Below are 6,000 nucleotides of genomic sequence, written 5' to 3' on the forward strand. Positions count from 1 at the left end.
AGGCTTCCGTCGGGCCACTCTGCCATAAAGCCCCGACTGGTGGAGGGCTGCAGTGATGGTTGCCTTTCTACAACTTTCTCCCATCTCCCGACTGCATCTCTGGAGCTCAGCCACAGTGATCTTTGGGTTCTTCTTTACCTCTCTCACCAAGGCTCTTCTCCCCGATAGCTCAGTTTGGCCGGACGGCCAGCTCTAGGAAGGGTTCTGGTCGTCCCAAAACGTCTTCCATTTAAGGATTATGGAGGCCACTGTGCTCGTAGGAACCTTAAGTGCAGCAGAAATGTTTTTGTAACCTTGGCCAGATCTGTGCCTTGCCACAATTCTGTCTCTGAGCTCTTCAGGCAGTTCCTTTGACCTCATGACTCTCATTTGCTCTGACATGCACTGTGAGCTGTAAGGTCTTATATAGACAGGTGTGTGGCTTTCCTAATCAAGTCCAATCAGTATAATCAAACACAGCTGGACTCAAATGAAGGTGTAGAACCATCTCAAGGATGATCAGAAGAAATGGACAGCACCTGAGTTAAATATGAGTGTCACAGCAAAGGGTCTGAATACTTAGGACCATGTGATATTTCAGTTTTTCTTTTTTAATAAATCTGCAAAAATGTCAACAATTCTGTGTTTTTCTGTCAATATGGGGTGCTGTGTGTACATTAATGAGGAAAAAAATGAACTTAAATGATTTTAGCAAATGGCTGCAATATAACAAAGAGTGAACAATTTAAGGGGGTCTGAATACTTTCCGTACCCACTGTATATATATATATTATTATTATTTTTTTTTTTTGTGTGTATCTACTATTATCTACTCTTATGCTCATAGTTTTTTCCTCCAGTAGTCAAAGAGGAAATTATGGAAGCTCGTTATCCGCAATGGAATAACAACGTTTTAAAAACTGTGATATTTTATCTCACATTTTGGCCTTTTTTAATCACAATTCTGAGTTCATATCTCACAATTCCCTTTTTCTCCTCTCTGGGAATTCTGATTTTTACATTTTGCAAGTCTTGTGAGTTTTCTAAATTCTAAGTTTACGTGTGTGTGTGTGTGTTTCTCCCACAAATAATTTAAAAAAAATGTAATTGTGATTTTTTTTAAATCTCAAAATTCATATTTTTCTTTTCAAAATTCAGAGTTTATGTCATAATTCTTAATTTACATCTTGCATTTCTGAGAATGACCTTTTTTAAAAAAAAAAATTTATCCTATGGTACAAACAAGCTTCCATTGACAATTAAGATAACATATCATCTATTTCTTCATCAAAGCACACCATCCACAGCCTCATCCCTTCAAGATGAATCCCTTTACCCCAATCCCAATAGCAGTAGTTACACAATTTTTATGTGTGATTCAGATGATTACTGTATGTTTGTTTGTTCCAAACCCATTCACCATACACAAGTCCTAATGCTTGAATGTCCCACATTTGTCTGTGTTAATGAAACCAGAGCAGCTAATGAAAATAAAGACAAGATTTCAGAAGATGTTTAAAACTGTGTATGTGTATGCACTGTGTGTATATAAAAACAATTCATAAAAACGTAGACTATATATCCCATTTATGACTCTGATGTGCTTTCAAAATGATTGTGTAAAGCAGATAACTGAAGGATAAAAGTTAGCTGCAGTGTTATAGTCATCAAACATCTGTCTGACAGTATATTACATGCATATCTCAGCTCTTTTATGAGAATGTTCCTCAGTGCTGGAGGAAACAAATGACTGAATGTGCTTGAACACTGAACTAGACATCATAACTGTGAATATTAAAGGCCAATGGGAAAATGTGGTAAACCTTTTATTAATCACTGTAACTCGCAACACTAAAAAAGATGTCATAAAATGCTGATGGGAAGCAATTTAATTGGGTTTTAAAATCACCACACAGCTAGTAAAACACTAAGTGAGCATAGCAGTTAAACCACTGAGTCCTGTAGTGTGGTGATATCTGGCTTTTTTTTTTTGCCAGATGGGGGCAGTGCAGGCACTGTTTTGAGAAGATCAATATATTGTCCTGGTTTTCTAGTTTTGACCAACAGTAACATTGGGTAGTTGTTCCAATTTGTTGCAAAGTACGTAAGTGTAGGGTTAAAACTGAGAACAACACCATTTATCTATTTAAAATTAGAGTAAAAACAGTAATATTGAAATATTCATGTAATATTACAACGGGTTTATAGTTTGATATATTTTCAAATGTATTTTGTTTGTATTATTGTAAAGCTGAATTTTCATCACATTTTCAGCCCTCCAGTCTTCAGTATCACATGATCCTTCTGAAATCATTCTAATATGCTGATTTTAAAACAGTTGTGCTGCTTAATATTTGTATGGAAAAGTGATACATTTTATTTCAGGATTCTTTGTTGAATAGAAAGGTCAAAAGATGTTACAAATCTTCTGTATCATAAATGTATTTATTGACACTTTACTGCTAATTTAATGTGTCCTTGCTAAATAAAACTTTTATTGATTGATTGATTGCTCCAAACCTTTTAACCTTTAGTTTATATAACAGCCACGAATATGATTTACTGTTAGTTAGTTGCTGTTGGTATTAGGCGGAGAGACACTGTCAATCTAGAAAGCATTTGATTGGACATAAATCTGTGTAGTTCGGGATTTTTTATTATATCTGTCGAAGTTTAAAAGTATGTTGAGCTCAAAGTAATACATACTACAAGCCACAAAACTCTCATTTTGGTGTGATCGTGGCCTTTAATAGCATAAAAGCATTACTCAAGCTCGTATCTGCTACCCACAGACATCCTCTGTTGTATTTTATTTCTGTCTTGGTTTATTCTTGTTGTTATCCCTCCAAATACAGCCCCTTCTTTTCAAAGCGCATTCATTGTGCTCAGTGCAGTGGTGCAGTTGACTTTGAAATGAATAAAAGGAAACTTTTAGCTAAATCAAAGCGAAAGCCATGCCAATTGCATTTTGAAACACTCTCTTTTTTTTCCATCTGGCCAGAACTGTTACTTTTCTCACAATCACAGTTCCCCACTTTATATGCAGTGAGAGTATAGTTGCCCACACTGGATTTTGCTTTGTCAAGGTGACGGGATCCTGTTTTCTGTGTCAGCTAAGATTCCCATCAAGACTAACGTCTCCTGGCAGAATATACTCCACTCTTCTGATCCCACAATTTTTCGCTCAGTCGAGCCAAGTCCAGTCCACACAACGCTGGGAGCTAAATCCACCTCATCCATCACAGCCAGACCTGATGCAGTCGGCACACACATATAGTGTATATGAGGAGGGACCAAACTAAAGAATCTCACAGCCCTAAAACAGGATCAGGTGTGAACAATCTTTAGGGATGTATGATATATCAGTACCATCGGTTATCAGCTAGTTTTGGTAGATACTGAATATTCTTTTTACTCATCTTTTTACATTTAGATTACCTTCACCATCATCTAACTCACACTTAAAGGAACTGTTTACCCATAAATTGAGATTTGCAGAAAATGTACTCACCCTCAGGCCATTCAAGATGTAGATGGATTTGTTTCTTCATCAGAACAGATTTGGATTTGAATTTAGCATTACATCACTTGCTCACCAATGGATCCTCTGCAGTGAATGGGTGCCGTCAGAATGAGAGTCCAAACAGCTGATAAAAACATCACAATAATCCACACACAACTCTAGTCCATCAATTGACATCTTGTGAAGTGAAAAGCTGAATGTTTGAAAAAAACTAAACAAATCCATCATTAAGGCAGATTTGTGGATTATTGTGATGTTTTTATCAGCTGCATTCTGACGGCACCCATTCACTGCAGAGGATACACTGATCAGCCAGTGATGTAATTTTTTCCAAATCAGTTCCAAAGAGTCATGTACAGCCTGAGGGTGAGTACATTTTCAGCAAATCTTCATTTTTGGGTGAACTATTCCTTGCAAGTCAACTTTTAAAATCACTATAACTGATTTTAGTTTTTAGTGTTTTAAATTGTTTAGGCAAAATAGCAGTCGTTTTAAACCTCTCCTTTTTATCGGTTAACACTGATTATTGGCTTATCGATATTGGCCAGAATTTTAAGATCAATGCCTCCCTAGAATTATTACTTACTTACAAAAGATAACACAATGCTGAACTTTTTATTTTACCTTAAAAAATAAGGAACTTAAATTTTCAGTATTTATTTGGCCATTGCTTTACATATGAATAGCTGTGCATTGTACCTTTCAACACTTGTAAATTAGCAGTGCTCTGAAGCGTCAGTGGTTACATTCCAGTCTTTAACTGGGGAAGAAGAATCAATGGAATTCATTAAACCTTGATGGCCTCTTGTTGATGGACCTTTCATCTGTTTCCTTTTACTACAGTAAATGAAATGTGGACAGCTTATTTAAAAATGCTGACCCCTGCGCTGACTAAGGAATTGAGCAGAATAAAAGGACTTGGCATAAACAGTAATGTTTAACTTAAAGAGCTCAAGCATATTAGCATAATAAGAGCTTACATGTTGGCAGATGGAAGCAGCCTGTGGATGTCAACTAGCCAGCTGGCCCTTTCTGATATTTTGGGAATGTTCTGATTATTTATTTATTTATTTATTTTTGTTTTGTTCGACAGGCATAACATTTTTTGGCTTTTACATTCACTGCTTTGTGCCGCGTCATTTTCCAACAGACAATAGCAGTGAATGGTTCAGACTCCAGGAATGTTCCAGACTGAGCTTTATCAATAGCTTGTTAGGCAATGATGAAAAGAAAGTCTGCATCAATTTAGCTCCATTTGAGCATTTTTGAGAAAACAAAACTTTAATAAACTAAAAGCCAGACTAAGCTTTTCATTACCCAGACATTTAGAGTGATGCACAGCAGTTTACTGAATAAATGTGCTGCAGATTTGGAGTTGGTTTTTGGCATGACAATATTGGTTTGGCTCTCTTTGTGCTTTAGCGACAGTCTCCACTACAAGAAGTACATAATGCTCAGCTTCACTCTTAAAAGAGTCTGCAATAGCATGTTATGTCCTATCAGGAGTTGTTCAGTTATGACTAAAAAACAAAATACTATTTTCTTTTCTATTAGGCTTTCATTAAGCCTTTCATTAAGACGAAATACTTTAGAATATTATAAAGCGATGCTGTTAGAGTACTTTAGTGATGACAAGAACTTTTCTGAAAGAAAATAAATATATCAAATATGAGAAATATGAAAGCAATATGCATTGCTAAGATATACAATATATGTCAGAGTAATATGAAAGAAAAAAATGATTCTTCCATTCCACATGACGGCTGTTGACCCTTGTGAAAAACAAGTGTACTTGATTTTATTGAGAATGCACTTGTACTTTAAATTTCAAAAGTATATTTTTAAAACGCTGTACTTGCAGATCACTTAAGTGTATTTAAAGAGAGTACACTCTTAAGACTATAACGAAATCATGTTTCAATAATCTTTTGTCATGCTTTAAAGAAGTGCACTTGTTTTGATGTGTTGATTAACATACCAAAGCACATTTAAAGTACCTGATTATAATTTAACTGTACAAATATATTCAAATACATGGTAAGTGTCAATAGAAATGACAGTGTATCTTAGTGTATCATAAACGCTTGTCAGTACATTTGGCAGTATACTTCAAGCATATTTTAAACACAATAGAAGTAATCATGCTGAACTGCACTTCTTTTTCATATGGTGAGAATTTTTGAGGTGCTGTATTTGTAATAATAAAAGCCCAACATAGTCATAGTATGTTTTGGTCCTGTTTTGTTTAATAGAGGTAAGTGTATGACTGTATGCTGGCAGATGTGACCTGGAATCAGCAGTGACAAATATGTTTAGATGAAAACATGATAAGATGAGATGTCTCCTTTGCATGATAAATTATCCTAAAATAATTGACAGTATAAGAGCCTATATACAGCATCAAATCAATCTTTCTAAAGCTTGTCAGCTGCATTGAGCGTCTTGCATTACCTGTATTGAATGAGTAGTGTGTATGAATGAAAAAGAATAAAATGCAT

Source organism: Onychostoma macrolepis, chromosome 20 (genome assembly GCF_012432095.1).
Source record: "Onychostoma macrolepis isolate SWU-2019 chromosome 20, ASM1243209v1, whole genome shotgun sequence".
NCBI lineage: Eukaryota > Metazoa > Chordata > Actinopteri > Cypriniformes > Cyprinidae > Onychostoma > Onychostoma macrolepis.